General features: G+C 43.4%; 1 protein-coding gene across 10 annotated transcripts in view; it reads left to right on the forward strand.

Moving 5' to 3' along the window:
- The window catches only part of LOC109907235 (nuclear transcription factor Y subunit gamma-like), a 51,746-nt gene that overhangs the window by 10,442 nt on the left and 21,825 nt on the right, over positions 1 to 19,479 (forward strand). For 3 of the 10 annotated variants that reach the window (XM_020505090.2, XM_031795198.1, XM_031795194.1), the window contains exon 1: positions 17,898 to 18,020. The exons of 5 other annotated variants lie outside the window; for them this stretch is intronic. The gene's annotated coding sequence lies outside the window, so the exon portion shown is untranslated. Of the gene's footprint in view, positions 1 to 17,897; positions 18,021 to 18,370; positions 18,949 to 19,479 lie in introns of those variants that run through there. 2 more of the 10 variants (XM_020505091.2, XM_031795195.1) reach the window with 2 other exon arrangements.

Consider the following 19,479-nt stretch of genomic DNA (forward strand, 5'->3'; position numbering starts at 1 on the left):
GGTTTACCACACGAAGCCCTGCTGATCCGTCTGCCAACATGTTCAGCCCGAGAGGGCCACATCAGACTTTCTTCCGTTGCGACGTCCTTCAAAGGCCCCTCTGCTAGCCCCGGCCCTATAGCTGCCTGAAGCCACTCACTGGCCTCCCATGATTACTCGGCTACGCACGCCACTCCCTAATGTCAATATGCCTTGTCCATTGCTGTTTTGGTTAGTATTTATTGCCTTATTTCACAGTAGAGCATCTAGCTCTGCTCAATATGCCTTAGTGAACACTTTAATTCCACCTCCAACACATTCGGTGACATCACCTGGTTTAAATTATATTCCTAGAGACAATATCTCCTTCATCGTCACTCTATGCACAGGTTTACCCCCACTGTATTCACATCCTACCATACCTTTGTCTGTACATTATGCCTTGAATCTATTCTACCTCGCCCAGAAATATGTTCCTTTTATTCTCTGTTATGAACGTACTAGGCGGCCAGTTCTTTTAGTCTTTAGCCGTACCCTTATCCTACTCCTCCTTTGTTCCTCTGGTGATGTGGAGGTTAACCCAAGCCCTGCAGTGCCTAGCTCCACTCCCATTCCCCAGGTGCTCTCATTTGTTGACTTCTGTAACCGTAAAAGCCTTGGTTTCATGCATGTTAACATTAGAAGCCTCCTCCCTACGTTTGTTTTATTCACTGCTTTACCACACTCTGCCAACCCGGATGTACTAGCCGTGTCTGAATCCTGGCTCAGGAAGACAACCAAAAACCCTGAAATTTCCATCCCTAACTTTAACATTTTCCGACAAGATAGAACTGACAAAGGGGGTGGAGTTGCAATCTACTGCAGAGATAGCCTGCAGAGTTCTGTCTTACTATCCAGGTCTGTACCCAATCAATTCGAGTTTCTACTTTTAAAAATCCACCTTTCCAGAAACTCTCTCACCGTTGCTGTTTGCTATAGGCCACCCTCTGCACCCAGCTGTGCCCTGGACACCATATGTGAACTGATTGCCCCCCATCTATCTTCAGAGCTCGTGCTGCTAGGTGACCTAAACTGGGACATGCTTAACACCCCGGCCATCCTACAATCCAAGCTTGATGCCCTCAATCTCACACAAATTATCAATGAACCCACCAGGTACAACCCCAAACCTGTAAACATGGGCACCCTCATAGATATCATCCTAATTAACTTGCCCTCCAAATACACCTCTGCTGTTTTCAACCAAGATCTCAGCGATCACTGCCTCATTGCCTGCATCCGTAATGGGTCCGCGGTCAAACGACCACCCATCATCACTGTCAAACGCTCCCTAAAGCAATTCAGCGAGCGGGCCTTTCTAATCGACCTGGCCCGGGTATCCTGGAAGGATATTGACCTCATCCCGTCAGTAGAGGATGCCTGGTCATTCTTTTAAAAGTGCCTTCCTCACCATCTTAAATAAGCATGCCCCTTTCAAAAAATTTAGAACCAGGAACAGATATAGCCCTTGGTTCTCTCCAGACCTGACTGCCCTTGACCAGCACAAAAACATCCTGTGGCGTTCTGCATTAGCATCGAATAGCCCCCGTAATATGCAACTTTTCAGGGAAGTTAGAAACCAATATACACAGGCAGTTAGGAAAGCTAAGGCTAGCTTTTTCAAGCAGAAATTTGCATCCTGTAGCACAAACTCCAAACAGTTTTGGGACACTGTAAAGTCCATGGAGAACAAGATCACCTCCTCCCAGCTGACCACTGCACTGAGGCTAGGAAAAAATGTCACCACCGATAAATCCAATATAATCGAATTTCAAGAAGCATTGGAAAGATTGGAAAGCTGCAGTGGTCACCCCCCTCTTCAAAGGGGGAGACACTCTAGACCCAAACTGCTACAGACCTATATCATTTTTTAAATATTTTATTTTTCCATTTTCCAATTAAGAACATTCAAAACAACAGTGAAAAAATAGGACAAAGTGACAGTAGCAGACGAGTGTAACAAAAATCTATAAATAATAATTATATATACAAAAATACAATAAATAATAAATAAATGCAGAATAAATAAATAAAATAATGAGACATTGGATCATATGGTCACCTGCCGTAGGCTACATATTATACATTACGTGTAAAACATCATATAAGGATTATATAGAGATTCAATCAATGTGATGTGGGGGAGATTCTCCATATAGTCAATAAAAGGTTGCCAAGTTCTGTAAAATGTCTTTAACTTATTCCTCAAGCAGTAAGTGATTTTCTCTAGTGGGAAACCACTTTTAACTTCCGATAGCCACATTGCAACTGGCAGGGAGGAATCCGATTTCCATTTCAGGGCAATACATTTCTTGGCAATCGCTTGCAATATTTCTGTTAGCTTTATAGTATGGCTTTGCCTAAGATTGGTGTCAAGTGGAATGGAGGAATGTTCCTTCATCTGAGCCACATCTAAAACATAGGGAGGAGATATCAGGGTTGAACTTGTGCAGTAGATATAGAGCTGGTGGAGGAAATTAAACTGGATCAGTCTGTATCTGGAGTTCAATGTGGAAGTTACACCATCCCTGCATAGGTCACTCCATAGACCCTCATCAAGATCAATACCCAGATCTTTTCCCCATCTAAGTCAGGGTTTATCTAGCTCAGGCAGTGTTAGTCCTGACATAAGAGCATCGTAAACATGGGAAATGGTCTTGAACAGTGGTTGGTCTGCGTGGCAAAGTTGTTCAATAGGTGACATCTTAGGTAGGTTCCATTGTCCCTTGAGAGTCACCCTAATAAAGTTTCATAGTTGTAGGTAGCTAAAGAAGTCCCTGTTAGGCAAGTGGTATTTCTGTTTCAGCTCGTAACAATGTTCCAGAAGAGTGATCCCCTTTTCAGACCATGGTCTAAAGTTACTATTCTGGAAAAACATAGGGATCAATCTATTGTTCCATAAAGGGGTTTTAGGGGAAAGGAATCCCTCTCGTCCGAACAGCTCATGCAGTTTGCACCATGCCAGGACAGAATGTATGATTAAAGGGTTGTCTGTGATGGTTTTTATAGATTTTCTGTCCCATTTGTAAAACAACTCTGCCCCAGTGTCATCATTTACCTCTAGCGTTTCAATGTTCAACCATGAGGGAGAGGGACCATTGTCAAACCTAGACTGTGCAGCCCAGTAGTACATTCTAAAATTGGGTAGGTTTAAGCCCCCTTGACCGTAATCAAGGGTCAGTTTATCCAGGCCAACCCTAGGGGTTTTGCCGTGCCAGATAAACCGTCTGGTCAGCTTGTCGAGAGAGGAAAATAATGCTGCGGGAACAGGGATAGGGAGAGATTGAAACAAATATAGAAATCTGGGCAGGACATTCATTTTAGTTGCATTGATTCTACCCCGTAGAGTGAGAGGCAAGTCCATCCATTTACAAAGGTCACCCTCCACCTTTTGCAACAAACTGTCCAGATTGAGTTTATAGAGGTTGTTCAGATTATCATCCACCATTATGCCCAAATATGTGAAACCCATAGGCGACCATCTAAAAGAAAACTTGTGCTTGATGGTATGATGGTAAAATACCGACAACGGTAAGATTTCGCTTTTATCAAAATTGACCTTATATCCAGAGAAAGAACTATAACACTAGTAGGGTCTGCAAGTGAGAGATTGAGTGTTCTGGGTTTGTTAGAAATAAGATAAGGTCGTCCGCAAAGAGTGATAATTTATGGGTATGCGGGCCCACCTCAAAGCCATGTATGTCAGGGCACGTTCTAATAGCCTGAATTATAGGTGAATTATATCAAAGAACCTTCTGATATTATTGGAGGACAATCTATTAATATTGAAGCCAGTCTGGTCTGGGTTGACCAACAGGGGAAGACATGACTCCAGTCTCTTAGATAGCATCTTGGTGACCAGTTTACAATCTGTGTTAAGGAGAGAGATTGGTCTATAGGAGGCGCACTTTAGCGGTTTTTCCCTTTCTTGTGGATTACAGTAATCACTGCTTGAGAGAAAGACTCTGGAAAGCAGTTGTCTTCCCTGGCTTTTTTAAGCACCTCCATAAGGTAGGGGACCAACAGCTCCCTAAATTCTTTATAGAACTCTGGAGGGAAGCCATCCTCCCCATGAGATTTATTAGGAGGTAAGGATTTAATGGCCTCCAACAATTCAGGAACTGAGAAGTGTTCACTCAGGTGCTCGCTGTCTTCCCCTGACAGGCATGGGAGGTTGAGAGGAGAGAAAGGAGTCGATCTCTGATAGATCATCGCTTGATTGGGAAGTGTAGAGGTCTTCATAGTATTTCTTAAAAGTATTATTCATTTCAGTAGGGTCGAAAGATATCTCATTAGTAAGAGTTTCTATAGCATTAATTGTCCTCTTTCTTTCCTCTGCTTTCCGTTGCCATGCCAACACTTTGAGCTTTCTCTCCAAGCTCGTAATAACACTGTTTTGATTTAGTGATGGCCCTCCCAGCTTGATATGTGTTCAGAATATTATATTTCAGTTTTCAGCCTGTATAGACCTTTAGTCGGGCCTCTTTGGTAGGTTTTCTCTAGCTCTGAGATTTCAGATTCAAGGGCACTCAGTTCCGCACCGTGTTTTCTCTTCAGCGCTTTAGTATAGGAAATGATCTGTCCCCTCAGATAGGCCTTCAATGTGTCCCAAAGAATGAAACTGTCAGGAGCGAAGGGTTTGTTTGTTAAAGTAAAAATATTTATCTGCTCTTTGATTAATGCACAAAATTCAGGTTGCTTTAGGAGTGTAGAATTTAGTCTCCATCTATATGCTCCATTTACCTTGGTAGGAATGGAGATTGATAATTCCAGAGGAGAATGGTCACTAAGCAATCTGGGGAGGTACTCTATCTAACACTCTATGAAACAGTTGGGTCGATAGTAAAAAGTTATCTATGCGTGTGTGTGTCTTGTGTGGGTGTGAATAAAAAGAGTAGTCCTTATCCTGTGGGTGCAACTGTCTCCAGGTGTCTAGTAAATTCAGATCTTTCATGAATGACATGGTGAGCTTGCTGGCTTTGGTAAGAAGTGAGGGTTTATCAGGGGACCTATCAAGAACTGTATCAAAACAAAAATGTAGATCTCCTCCAACCAATAGCCATCCTGGTGGTGCTTGAGCGACCTGAAGGAAGACATTCTGAATAAACATATGGTCATCGAAGTTAGGAGCATAAATATTCAATAGGGTCCAAGACTCTGAAAACATATGCCCCTACACCAAAACAAACCTGCCAGAGGGATCAGAGATGGTGTTGTTGATGCAGAAGGGGATGTGTCTACTTATCAAAACAAACCTGCCAGAGGGATCAGAGATGGTGTTGTTGACGCAGAAGGGGATGTGTCTACTTATCAAAATTGCAGTTCCTCTTGCTTTGGAGTTAAAGGAGGACGCAAAAACTTGTCTAACCCATTCCCTCTTCAATTTCTTGTGTTCACTGGCTGTAAGATGTGTTTCTTGTAAAAACACAATGTTAGCCTGTAATTTCTTAAGGTATGTATAGACTCTCTTCCTTTTAATCGGGCTGTTAAGACCTTTTACGTTGAATGTGACATATTTTAGTGGATTAAGCATAGGTTGGTTTTCAGATTTCCACTCAGTTACATATTATCATATGTAAATAGGTAGGAAATGTTTAAACTTTGGTTTGAACACAGAAGTGACCTATGTGTCTCTTTAGGAAGGAAACAATAAACATAGAAAAAAGGAAAGAATAAAAATCCCACCCGTCCTGATTGTCAGACTAAAACAACAATCCCAACAATCAAACATGAATACACTTGTAGAGATACGTTGCTGCTCGCTTTCCATCTTGCTCTTACTAGCTAAACCTTGGCGGAAACTAAAACCTGCGAGCTCTCTAAGTTGAAAACAGACATTGTGAATAGACATTTATGGCTGAATATTTACTGCCCACGGTAAGGGCTGCTTGAGTCTCTTTTCGGAAGATTATGGGGGGGGAAAGCAGTGGGCCTAAGCCCACTTATTTGCTTCGCCCAGTGGATATCGACTAAACCAAAATATACTCTCCTGTAAATGTAATAGAACTCACCAGGGGAAAAAATGGTTAGTTGAAAATGTACAAATCAATTATAGCGACCGGATAGCGGGGTAAACTGATCCAAATTCCAAGAAGATATCAGCAGTTCAGTAAGAGAGTTCAATAAGAGAAAACAAACAAACTGCATCTTATCCAGAGAGACCTTCCTGGTTCAGACGCTGTTCAGGTCTTTGAGAAAAGTGAACACTTCTGCCGGTGTGTTGAAGAGATGGCTTCGGCCTTTGTACTGAACTTTCATCCACGCAGGGTGGATGAGGTAGCCGGTGATGTTCTTCTCCTTCAGTGCTTTGGCAGCAGGTCTGAACTGCTTGCGACGTCTGGCGAGATCCGCACTCATATCCGGGAAAAGGCTGACCCTCTTGCCATCGATGGTGATGTCACCTTTGGCTCTTGCGAGTTGCAGTATCTTCTCTCTGTCTTGGAAACGGAGGAACCTGATCAGGGCGTCCCGTGGGGGCTCATCTGGCCGGGGTTTCGGCGCTTTTGTTCTGTGGGCTTGTTTGATTTCCAGCGGCTTGGTGAAGTTGATTATGCCTAGGACACCCGGGATCCATTGAGTGAAGAAACGGACCAGGTCACGGCCCTCGCTGTCCTCTTTCAATCCCACCACACGGATATTACTACGTCTGCTCTGGTTCTCCATCTGATCTACCTTGTTTTTGAGGTAGGCATTGTCCTTCTGCAGTTGTATCAGAACCTGGTCATGTTGCTAATGCTCAACTCTGCCTCAGTCGTTCTCAAGGAGATCATTCATGGAGGATTTCAGGTCGTCAATGGAAGAATGGAGTTCAGACAATTTCTTATCCATTTTCATAGAAAGACCTTTGTTACCATCCTGAATTTCCCGGAGGAGAGTAGCCAGCGAGCCTGCCGAGAGCAACAGTCTGGAACTGTCGTCTGAGTTATGAGGGCTAATGCTAATCTTGCTAGCTGTATCGTTATCTTGGGAATCAACAACGTTTTGGTCGTCCTTCTTGCCTCTCGGTCAGTGGTCCATGGCTCTTTGGGAAGGTAAGTACTAGACAATTTATCAGCCAGTGTTAGAATATTGTTTCAATGTTGTTATTTAGGTAATAATGAAATAACTTTGAAGAGCTCGGTTTGTCAACGTCTGCCCAGCTCTCCAGGCATCACGTGTTCCCTGCAGACCTATATCTATTCTACCCTGCCTTTCTAACGTCTTCGAAAGTCAAGTGAACAGATTACTGACCATTTTGAATCTCACGTACATTCTCTGCTATGCATTCTGGTGTCAGAGCTGGTCATGGGTGCACCTCAGCCACGCTTAAGGTCCTAAATGATATCATAACCGCCATCGATAAGAGACTACTGTGCAGCCATATTCATCGACCTAGCCAAGGCTTTCGACTCTGTCAGTCACCACATTCTTATTGGTAGACTCAACAGCCTTGGTTTCTCAAATTATTGCCTCGCCTGGTTTACCAACTACTTATCTGATAGAGTTCAGTGTGTCAAATCGGAGGGCCTGTTGTCCGGACCTTTGGCAGTCTCTATGGGGGTGCCACAGAGTTAAATTCTCGGGCCGACTCTCTTCTCTGTATACATCAATGATGTCGCTCTTGCTGCTGGTGAATCTCTGATCCACCTCTACGCAGACGACACCATTCTGTATACTTCCGGCCCTTCCTTGGACACTGTGCTATCTAACCTCCAGACGAGCTTCAATGCCATACAACTCTCCTTCCGTGGCCTCCAACTGCTCTTAAATGCAAGTAAAAGTAAATGCATGCTCTTCAACCGATCACTGCCCGCACCTGCCCCCCCGTCCAGCATCACTACTCTGGACGGCTCTGACTTATGTGACGGCTCTGACTCTGAATATGTGGATAACTACAAATACCTAGGTGTCTGGTTAGACTGTAAACTCTCCTTCCAGACTCACATTAAGCATCTCCAATCCAAAATCAAATCTAGAATCTGCGTCCTATTTCGCAGCAAAGCATCCTATACTCATGCTGCCAAACATACCCTCGTAAAACGGACCATCCTACCGATCCTCGACTTCGGCGATGTCATTTATAAAATAGCCTCCAACACTCTACTCAACAAATTGGATGCAGTCTATCACAGTGCCATCCGTTTTGTCACCAAAGCCCCATATACTACCCACCACTGCAACCTGTACGCTCTCGTTGGCTGGCCCTCGCTTCACTCTCGTCGCCAAACCCACTGGCTCCGGGTCATCTACAAGACCCTGCTAGGTAAAGCCCCGCCTAATCTCAGCTCACTGGTCACCATAGCAGCAGCCACTCGTAGCACGCGCCCCAGCAGGTATATCTCACTGGTCACCCCCAAAGCCAATTCATCCTTTGGCTGCCTTTCCTTCCAGTTCTCTGCTGCCAATGACTGGAACAAACTGCAAAAATCACTGAAGCTGGAGATTCATATCTCCCTCACTAGCTTTAAGCACCAGCTGTCAGAGCAGCTCACAGATCACTGCACCCGTACATAGCCCATCTGTAAATAGCCCATCCAACTACCTCATCCCCATACTGTATTTATTTATTTAAATTGCTCCTTTGCACCCCTGTATCTCTACTTGCACATTCATCTTCTGCACATCTACTATTCCCAGTGTTCAATTGCTATGTTGTAATTACTTCGCCACCATGGCCTATTTATTGCCTTAACTCCCTTATCTTACCTCATTTGCACTCACTGTATATAGACTTTTTGTTTTCTTTTTTTCTACTGTATTATTGACTGTATGTTTGTTTATTCCATGTGTAACTCTGTGTTGTATGTGTCGAACTGCTATGCTTTATCTTGGCCAGGTCGCAGTTGTAAATGAGAACTTGTTCTCAACTAGCCTACCTGGTTAAATAAAGGTGAAATAAATTTTTATTAAATTTTTTTTATCCACTACTACCACTTATCTACAGTACTAAAGCCTTGTGTATGTATAGTGTGTGTATGCATGTGTCTGTGCCATGTTTGTGTTGCTTCACAGTCCCTGCTGTTCTGTAAGGTGTTATTTAATCCGTTTTTTACATCTAATTTTACTGCTTGCATCAGTTACTTGATGTGAAATTATGTTCCATGTGGTCATGGCTCTATGTAGTACTGTGTGCCTCCCATAGTCTGTTCTGGACTTGAGGACTGTGAAGAGACCTCTTGTGGCATGTCTTGTGGGGTGTCTGAGCTGTGTGCCTGTAGTTTAGACAGATAGCTCGGTGCATTCAACATGTCAATCTCTCATAAATAAAAGTAGTGATGAAGTCAATCTCTCCTCCACTTTGAGCCAGGAGAGATTGACATTCATATTATTAATATTAGCTCTCTGTGTACATCCAAGGGCCAGCCGTGCTACCCTGTTCTGAGCCAATTGCCATTTTCAAAGTCCTTTTTTGTGGCACCTGACCAAACGACTGAACAGTAGTCAAGGTGTGACAAAACTAGGGCCTGTAGGACCTGCCTTGTTGATAGTGTTGTTACGAAGGCAGAGCATCGCTTTATTATGGACAGACTTCTCCCAATCTTAGCTACTACTGCATCGATATGTTTTGACCATGACAGTTTACAATCTAGTGTTATTCCAAGCAGTTTAGTCATCTCAACTTGCTCAATTTCCACATTATTTATTACAATGTTTAGTTGGGGTTTAGGGTTTAGTGAGTTTATGTTCCAAATACAATGCTTTTAGTTTTAGAAATATTTAGGGCTAACTTATTCCTTGCCACCCACTCAAAAACGAACTGCAGCTCTTTGTTGAGTGTTGCAGTCATTTCAGTCGCTGTAGTAGCTGACGTGTAACGTGTTGAGTCATCTGCATACATAGAAACTCTGGCTTTACTCAAAGTCAGTGGCATGTTAGTAAAAATTGAAAAAAGCAAGAGGCCTAAACATCTACTCTGGGGAATTCCTGATTCTAACTAGATTATATTTGATAGGCTTCCATTAAAGAACACCCTCTGTGTTCTGTTAGACAAGTAACTCTTTAACCACATTATAGCAGGGGGTGTAAAGCCATAACACACAGCAGCAGACTATGATCAATAATGTCAAAAGCTGCACTGAAGTCTAAAAAGACAGACCCCACAATAATTTTATCATCAATTTCTCTCAGTCAACCATCAGTCATTTGTGTAAGTGCTGTGCTTGTTGAGTGTCTTTCTCTATAAACATGCTGAAAATCTGTTGTAAATTTTACTGTAAATTAGCATTGTATCCGGTCAAACAATTTTTTCCAGAAGTTTACTAAGGGTTGGTAACAGGCTGATTGGTCGGCTATTTGAGCCAGTAAAGGGGGCTTTACTATTCTTGGGTATTGGAATTACCCCAAAGCTTTTTACTATCATTCTTTATATCATTTATCTTTGTTTCATAGTGTATTTGTATTTAGTTACATGCTTTCTTAATTTGCAGTACATTTGCCAATCAGTTGGACTGCCAGACTTAATGGCCATTCCCTCATCTCTCTCAACCATACAATTTTTCTGTTTAACTGTTTTTACAGTCATTTTCCTAATGAGTGCGTGGTTATTAGGAACTGGAATATGTATTTTCATAAATGTGTCAACTGCAGCGTCTGGTTGCTCCTCATTTACACACCACAGATCAGCAAATATTATTTACATCAACAACATATGAATCACTACAAAACTTCTCGTACGACCTCTTATACACTATATTAGGCTCAGCCTTTGGAACGTTGGTTTTCCCAGAGATGGCTATTATATTGTGATCACCACATCCTATGGATCTGGATACTGCTTTAACACACATATCTGCAGCATTAGTTAAAATGTGATCAATACATGTTGATGATTTAATTCCTGTGCTGTTTGTAGCTAACCTGTTTTAAGTATTTTCCTGAGTGGGCAGCTTGATGACAGCCAGTCCAATATTTAAATCACACAAAAAATATACTTCTCTGTTGATATCACATACATTATCAAGCATTTCACACACATTATCCAGATACTGACTGTTAGCACTTGGTGGTCTATAGCAGCTACCCACAAGAATAGGCTTTAGGTGAGGTAGATGAACCTGTAAGCATATTACTTCAACAGAATTTAACATTAGCTCGTCTCTAAGCTTTACAGGAATGTGGATCTGAGTATAGACCGCAACACTGCCTCCGTAGGAATTTCTGTCTTTTCCATAGATGTTATAACCATGTATTGCTACCACTGTATCATCAAAGGTATTTTCTAAGTGAGTTTCAGAGATAGTCAGAATATGAATGGGTTAGGGACCTTGTTTCTTCGGCTACATATGTTAATATGGGCTTTTTTAAAGCACATTTCTGGGTTGCTTGATTGTTTTTAATGCATTACTGGGAAGCTTATCAGAGGTAGACTTACTCATGTTATTTACATTGGAGATGATAGTGCGGGGTGAGCTGCATAAAGTGGTCAGTGCTAACAGTGTAACTCTGGTTTATAGGCTCATGATTACGGAATACAATAGCTGTAGGATAAACCGATGTTATCGGTGCAATTAGGGGTAAATCAATTAAATTACTTGCATTGTGTTTGCCAATGCCCCTATGATCATGTACAGTTGAAGTCGGAAGTTAACATACACAGTCATTATAACTTGTTTTTCAACCACTCCACAAATGTCTTACTAACAAACTATAGTTTTGGCAATTCGGTTAGGACATCTACTTTGTGCATGACACAAGTAATTTTCCAACAATTGTTTACAGACAGATTATTTCACTTATAATTCACTGTATTACAATTCCAGTGGGTCAGAAGTTTACATACACTAACTTGACTGTGGCTTTAAACCACTTGGAAAATGTCAGAAAATTATGTCATGGCTTTAGAAGCTTCTGATAGGCTAATTGACATAATTGGAGTCAATTGGAGGTGTACCTGTGGATGTATTTCACGGCCTACCTTCAAACTCAGTGCCTCTTTGCTTGACATCATGGGAAAATCAAAAGAAATCAGCCAAAAAATTGTAGACCCCCACAAGTCTAGTTCATCCTTGGGAGCAATTTCCAAATGGCTGAAGGTACCACGTTCATCTGTACAAACAATGGTACGCAAGTATAAACACCATGGGACCACGCAGCGGTCATAACGCTCAGGAAGGAGACGCGTTCTGTCTCCTAGAGATGAACGTACTTTGGTGCAAAAAGTTCAAATCAATCCCAGAACAACAGCAAAAGGACCTTGTGAAGATGCTGGAGGAAACGGGTACAAAAGTATCTATATCCACAGTAAAACGAGTCCTATATTGACATTACCTGAAAGGCTGCTCAGCAAGGAAGAAGTCACTGCTCCAAAACCGTCATAAAAAAGCCAGACTACGGTTTGCAACTGCACAAAGATCATACTTTTTGGAGAAATGTCCTCTAGTCTGATGAAACAAAAATACAACTGTTTGGCCAATATGACCATCATTATGTTTGGAGGAAAAAGGGGAGGCTTGCAAGTCGAAGAACACCATCCCAACCGTGAAGCATGAGGGTGGCAGCATCATCTTGTGGGGGTGTTTTGCTGCAGGAGGGACTGGTGCACTTCACAAAATAGGTGGCGTCATTAGGAAGGAAAATGGTGGATATATTGAAGCAACATCTCAAGACATCAGTCAGGAAGTTAAAGCTTGGTTGCAAATGTGTCTTCCAAATGGACAATATCCCCAGCATACTTCCAAAGTTGTGGCAAAATGGCTTAAGGACAACAGTCAAGGTATTGGAGTGGCCATCATAAAGCCCTAACCTCAATCCTATAGAACATTTGTGGGCAGAACTGAAAAAGTGTGGGCGAGCAAGGAGGCTTACAAACCTGACTCAGTTACACCAGCTCTGTCAGGAGGAATATACCAAAATTCACCCAACTTATTGTGGAAAGCTTGTGGAAGGCTACCTGACAGGTTTGACCCAAGTTAAACAATTTAAAGGCAATGCTACCAAATGCTAATTGAGTGTATGTAAACTTCTGACCCGTTGGGAATGAAAGAAATAAAAGCTGAAATAAATCATTCTCTAGTATTATTCTGACATTTCACATTCTTAAAATAAAGTGGTGATCCTAACTGACCTAAGACAGGGCATTTTTACTCTGATTAAATGTCAGGAATTGTGAAACTGAGTTTAAATGTATTTGGCTAAGGTGTATGTAAACTTCCGACTTCAACTGTACATTTGATGCAGCATTATGACGACTCATTGTCACAGTGGTAGGGATTAACTGAGCTGGTCTTGGATCATTTACCAGTCATTTTTTCAGCTCTATCTTGCAATGCAAGTCCAGGAACCAAGATGATTTCGGTGGACTCATTCCTGTAGAGTATCTTCTGTTTCAAGAAGGTGTCAAAGTTATCACTAAAAGTGACTCAAGCAGAACTACAGTAGTCTTTTAGCCAGATGTGTAATGCCAGCAGTCTGCTGAATCTTTCACACCCACGGCCCAACGATGGTACTGGACCTGAAATGATTGACTGTTTTTGGAGTCTTTTAATACTAAAATCAGTTCTTTAAAATACATTTTCAAATGTTCAGAGCTAGCCCTCCTGATGCTGTTTGACCCCACATTGACTACAACAGTGTCAGCTCCTGGCATCTGTAGTAGAACAATCGGACGAAGCCTTGTTATTTCCTGTGCCCGTGCTCCTGTGTAGCACAGGGTTTTTGCCTTGGGGACCGAAATGTTTCTCACCATAGAGCTGCCTATGACGACAGCTGGTGATGTTGAATGGCCCGGTCTCTCAAGCAGCTCCTAGGATCTGAACCTGAGGTAGAAGCCACCGGAGAGGGAGACAGAACCGAAGACTGAGGTACCTCCGGATCCGATCTTAATTGGGAAGCCAACACGGACGAAGGCGCCGGATCCTCTGGATCCAGGGCGGCAAAGGTGTTTCTGGTCTGTGTCAGTTCCGGGCTCAACATCTCCATGGAGACCCCGTTGCCAGAGGACGCCTTCTTTGACTTCCACGGCGAGTGACGTACCTCTACGGCTGGTTGGTTGGGTTGAGATCAGCTCTATCCTCCAGGGAAGGGGGAGACCCCTTCAGGGATGGAACCCTGCCTATCACCGGCCATTCGGCTGTGGAGAGCTGACACAGCGGAGAAACTTTCACCAGACCAGAGCAGCATCCGGCTACTGGGGTGGAAGAAAAAGTCAAAGTCGTGGGCGTGGGATCCCCAGCCTTTGAAATCTTTCTAATTGAATTGCCTCCACATTTCCATGGTGGGATTTTGCCTATAGGCTACTTTGAAGCAGAGTAAGACATTTCTCATAATATGAAATAAAACAATTAAGTACTGTATGATTTCAAAATGCATACTGCTTCCAGCTCACATTGTACAGTGTTGTGTGACGTGCTGACAGCCTGTTGCCTGCACTTGATGGTGAATGGGAGGTGTGCTTCAATTACCAGTTGAGAAATAAAAATAGTAGCTCTTTTTAATCTTACACCAAAATAGTTTTTGACATGATTGCATTTAGAATTGTTGCGCATTGAATGAATGCTTACAAAAGCACATGTTTTACTTCAGCAGCAACCAGCAGCAGGAGAAATCCCATTCACACGCTGTGTGCGTGTGAGAATTTGAATTCCACTAGATGCAAATAACTTATAGACTGATAAGCATGACGATCCAATGTATTTCCTCCAATGAATAAAAATCATTATTTAGCTATTTTTTTCCTACAGGTCATTATGGCCGGCAACAGTTTTAGTTATTGGCTTTTCATTTTTATTATAAACCAAAAGCCAGCAATTGCCAGCTAACGGAAACCCTGGGCTACACAGCTAGGTAACGTTAGCTAGCAAGCTAGATACCTGGCTGAACAAAATAATTTATTTCTCACATCAACGTGCTGACATTATGCTAACACTAGCAAATTCAAGTTACCTTAACAAACCAGGCTTTATTTAAAAATATAATGGAAGTGTTTAGGCCTTTATAAGAGGCAAAAGCAAATTGCACCTAAAACATTGGTAGTTCCCTTGGGAGTTGCTTCTTGCCTGGACGTGGATGTCGGTGGCTCAGTGCAGTCAAGAAAAACAAAAAATACCACTTGATATTTAAAGCTGTGGTGGCAATTTCAGAATGTAACAGGCTGTTACTACAATTTGAGGTAAAACTAAATAAAATAATTCAAAAAAAGAAGGTAAATGTCTGTACATTTCAGCGGTTTCAAAAACATTTCTCTGCTATTACAATTTTTGCTTTGAGTGCTGGCTCAACGAGACAATTCTGTTTACATTGCACTGCTTAGAGGGGGGCAACTGTCAGGCTAGTGTTGTGCTCTAACTCCGGAGGTAGCAGTCGAGACGTGTCATTGCAGTAATTTGTGTAGCCAATGGTATCTTTGCAAAAAAGTCTGTGTGAAGACCCACTAGGTCAGGGATCATCAACAAGATTCAGCCACGGATGGCAGGAATATAAATACAAATAATTTGTAGACTGCAGATTGATCGCAAGATGCCCAAATAGATATGTTTGACTAAAACATAATCATTTCAAACCTTTCTTACATTTGTATACGATCACGTGTCTCTCTATTATGCGTGGGAATACTTGGGAACAGAATTCTTAAATTAAAATCACTTAGAGCTGATTTCCTGGTGTTTTCCCAATCTTTAATGTCCACCAATGAAAATTCCACACAACAATTTTTTCTCCGAAAACTTGGGGGACCAAATAAAAGCACCTGCGGTCCGCCCTGCTGTAGGTCCGCCCTGCTGTAGGTCCGCCCTGCTCTAGTTCCGCCCTGCTCTAGTTCCGCCCTGCTCTAGTTCCGCCCTGCTCTAGTTCCGCCCTGCTCTAGTTCCGCCCTGCTCTAGTTCCGCCCTGCTCTAGGTCTTTTAGGTTGCTTTTATTTTTCCACATGTTTTTTTTTTTTACTACTTTTTTTTTATTCTATGCCTTTCTGAAACAGCTGGTATATGAAAGAGATCCCCCCCCCCCATCCTGTAACAGCACTCTCCTTTCTGTCCTTCTTTCCGCCTTCCCCTTTCCCTGGATTGTTAATTATTGGAGAAGGTTTGCTCTCTCTCGCTCTTCACCCCCCCACTTCCTGTAGCAACACTCCTCTGTCTGTCCGTCCTTCCGCCTCCCCTCCCCCTGGATTGTTAATTATTGGAGAAGGTTTGCTCTCTCTCGCTCTTCACCCCCCCCACTTCCTGTAGCAACACTTCTCTGTCCGTCCTTCCGCCTCCCCTCCCCCTGGTTTGTTAATTATTGGAGAAGGTTTGCTCTCTCGCTCTTCACCCCCCCACTTCCTGTAGCAACACTCCTCTGTCCGTCCTTCCGCCTCCCCTCCCCCTGGTTTGTTAATTATTGGAGAAGGTTTGCTCTCTCGCTCTTCACCCCCCCACTTCCTGTAGCAACACTCCTCTGTCCGTCCTTCCGCCTCCCCTCCCCCTGGTTTGTTCATTAATGAAGCAAGTTTGTTCTCTCTCTCTCTCTCTGGCTTGTTTCTCAGTACAGTAAGGGATTTGCAGCGGTAATATGCAGGATAATCCTCAGGTCATTCCACCATCATCTGTGCAGACTGCCAGCTAAAAGCAACTGTTTCAGCAAATTGCTTTGCCCCTCCTCACATAAAATCTCACTTCAGTGCCAGGATATTTTCTTAATCTGTTGTTAACCAGATTTCTAGCCATACAGTGCTCCTCCAAACACCATATGCAGTGCTCCTCCAAACACCATATACAGTGCTCCTCCAAACACCATATACAGTGCTCCTCCAAACACCATATACAGTGCTCCTCCAAACACCATATACAGTGCTCCTCCAAACACCATTCTTGCATCCCAAATGGCACCCTATTCCTTTAGTGCATTACTTTTGATCATCCTAATGTTAAGGTTATTTTGTAGAATAGCATGGCTGACTGTCTGTTTAACCCCTGGCCAGATAACAGAACAGCAAGGCTGACTGTCTGTTTAACCCCTGGCTAGATAACAGAACAGCAAGGCTGACTGTCTGTTTAACCCCTGGCTAGATAACAGAACAGCAAGGCTGACTGTCTGTTTAACCCCTGGCCAGATAACAGAACAGCAAGGCTGACTGTTTGTTTAACCCCTGGCCAGATAACAGAACAGCAAGGCTGACTGTTTGTTTAACCCCTGGCCAGATAACAGAACAGCAAGGCTGACTGTCTGTTTAACCCCTGGCTAGATAACAGAACAGCAAGGCTGACTGTCTGTTTAACCCCTGGCTAGATAACAGAACAGCAAGGCTGACTGTCTGTTTAACCCCTGGCCAGATAACAGAACAGCAAGGCTGACTGTTTGTTTAACCCCTGGCCAGATAACAGAACAGCAAGGCTGACTGTCTGTTTAACCCCTGGCCAGATAACAGAACAGCAAGGCTGACTGTCTGTTTAACTCCTGATCAGATAACAACAGCATTTATATACCCCCAGCCACTACTCCTATAAAATAAAACATGTTTTTATTAGTAGCCTAGAGCTAGGTATTCAGTATTTCATTAATCTATTGCTGAATCTGGATCTTACTATCAGATAGCATGGATGTGTAGCCTAATTAATTCACATGAAGTTCATTGTGTAATAAGTAGTTATTCTAGTACATTTTTGTGAATGAACGGACGCATACCTTTCAATTATGTTTTTGTGTTATTATCACTTAAACAGACGTAAGATGTAGTAGATAGCCTGGATGTTGAGATTCTCTCTCTACCTGCTGTGACAGCGAAAAGACAGGCGTGTGTGCCTGTGGGTGTGCACTTTATGCCTGCGCACACGTATCAGGCGGAGTGTCTGCTCAATATGCCGTTTCTCTTTAAATCATGTGGCTTCAACATGCGGCATCCATTCTGACACTCCCCTTGGCCAATCAGGGGTGGCAGGGCTGCTTACGTCACTGGCCAGTCCGGGCTGTGGGGAGGCGGGACTCAGGGAGACATTTAGTTTGACATTGTAAATAAGCAGGGAACAGTTGTCAGAGAGAGCAGCCAGTGGTTCCTTTCTTCTCCGTACAGCCATGAGAAACGCAAGATCAACTGGAGGACACAGAATGCAGAGGCAAGCTACCTTCATCACTTCCTCACTCACTCTAACGCACCACTTCCTCACTCACTCTAACGCACTTTTTTTTAATAACTTTCTTTTTTGTCTGGTTCTTCTTTCTCTCTCTTCCTCGTTTCTTTCCTTGACCCCTATCCTTCAGCTCAAGGTAACTTAAAACAGGAAGTTGGCTGGCGGTGAAATGGGTGGTTGGGGGGAGGAGCTTGGAAAGTGTCAGAGCCTACGAGCATGTGGCTCGGCCAATAGAAAGCAAGGCCTTTGTCCTGTCATTGGGGGATCGTCTGAGAGCGGGGCAGGAGCCCGGTCAGGGGCGGGGTCTGAGTATCATGTTGCAGGCTAGATTGATTACTTTTGAATATTAAAGGGCAAGGAGGCAGGAGGAGATTTTTAACTGGGACGCTGAAGTGCCGCTGTTCTGCCGTTTGTTGCTCCTTCACCTCTCTTTTTTTCTTTTTTGTCCTCCTGTGTGCTGAGGCAGGGGTCAACTGAATGACAAACGAAAGGGTCGCTGTCCTGGAGAGCGAGAGAGAGAGGAAACGAGTGATAGGAAGAGAGGGAGAAAAAGAGGGAGACGCTCAGCTGTGGGGCAAATGGGGACTTGGTCAGAGGAGAAACGGGAGAGAGGGGTGTGTGTTTAGGAGAAGGAGGGTGGTGGGGGGAGCGGTGGAGACTCAGTTGAGGGGGAGGGGTAAGGGGTGGTGGTGAATGCTCTTCTCTCTGTCGTGCAGGCTATATGCTTTGTAAAGGCGGCGGACGGGCAGACTGCCTTTTGTCTGTTCCTGGTTCCGGGGCCCGAGGAAGTTGAGGGCTACAGAGATTTTGTGTGTCAACCAGCCACCCCTCTCTCTTCTACAATGCAGAGTAGAGTACAGCCTTTCTCTCTCTTGCTCTTCCACAGCCTACTACACAGCATGAAGGGCACAGGGTAAGTGTGACAACTCACACACACTAGTAACCACAGACCTGGCTGTGTTTTAGACCACAGCAGGACTCCTCCACTGCCCATGTGTACTTTTGTCACTTCTCGTCTTTATCTATCTCTCTCTCTGCAGAGATGGGATGCTCTCTCTGTCCTCCTCCTCTTCTGTCGTCCTCTACTTTTCTCCTTGAGAGAAATCTGTGTGTGTGTGTGTTTTTGGTGGTATATTTCTGCACCGGACAGCAGTCTGTCCGGCCACCCTCATGTCCTTCAACTGTCACTCCAGTACAGGATCGGTGTTGTTGACATCTTTAGTTAGCATTTTGCAGAAGTGAAAGTGGTGCGAATGTGTATATATTTTTTTTTCACAGTTGATTTGAGTCATGTTAATGTTTTCCTATGAACACTACAATGTAGGCTACTAATATTGAGACAAGTTCTATTGAATAAGGCTGTTTGTTCTGTGGAACAGCCGTAGCTGGCGTTTATTTGAGACCCTGCTACTGCTGTGCTTTGACTTTGGACTTTCAAGCAGAA

This window comes from Oncorhynchus kisutch, linkage group LG17 (assembly GCF_002021735.2).
Source record: "Oncorhynchus kisutch isolate 150728-3 linkage group LG17, Okis_V2, whole genome shotgun sequence".
Lineage (NCBI taxonomy): Eukaryota > Metazoa > Chordata > Actinopteri > Salmoniformes > Salmonidae > Oncorhynchus > Oncorhynchus kisutch.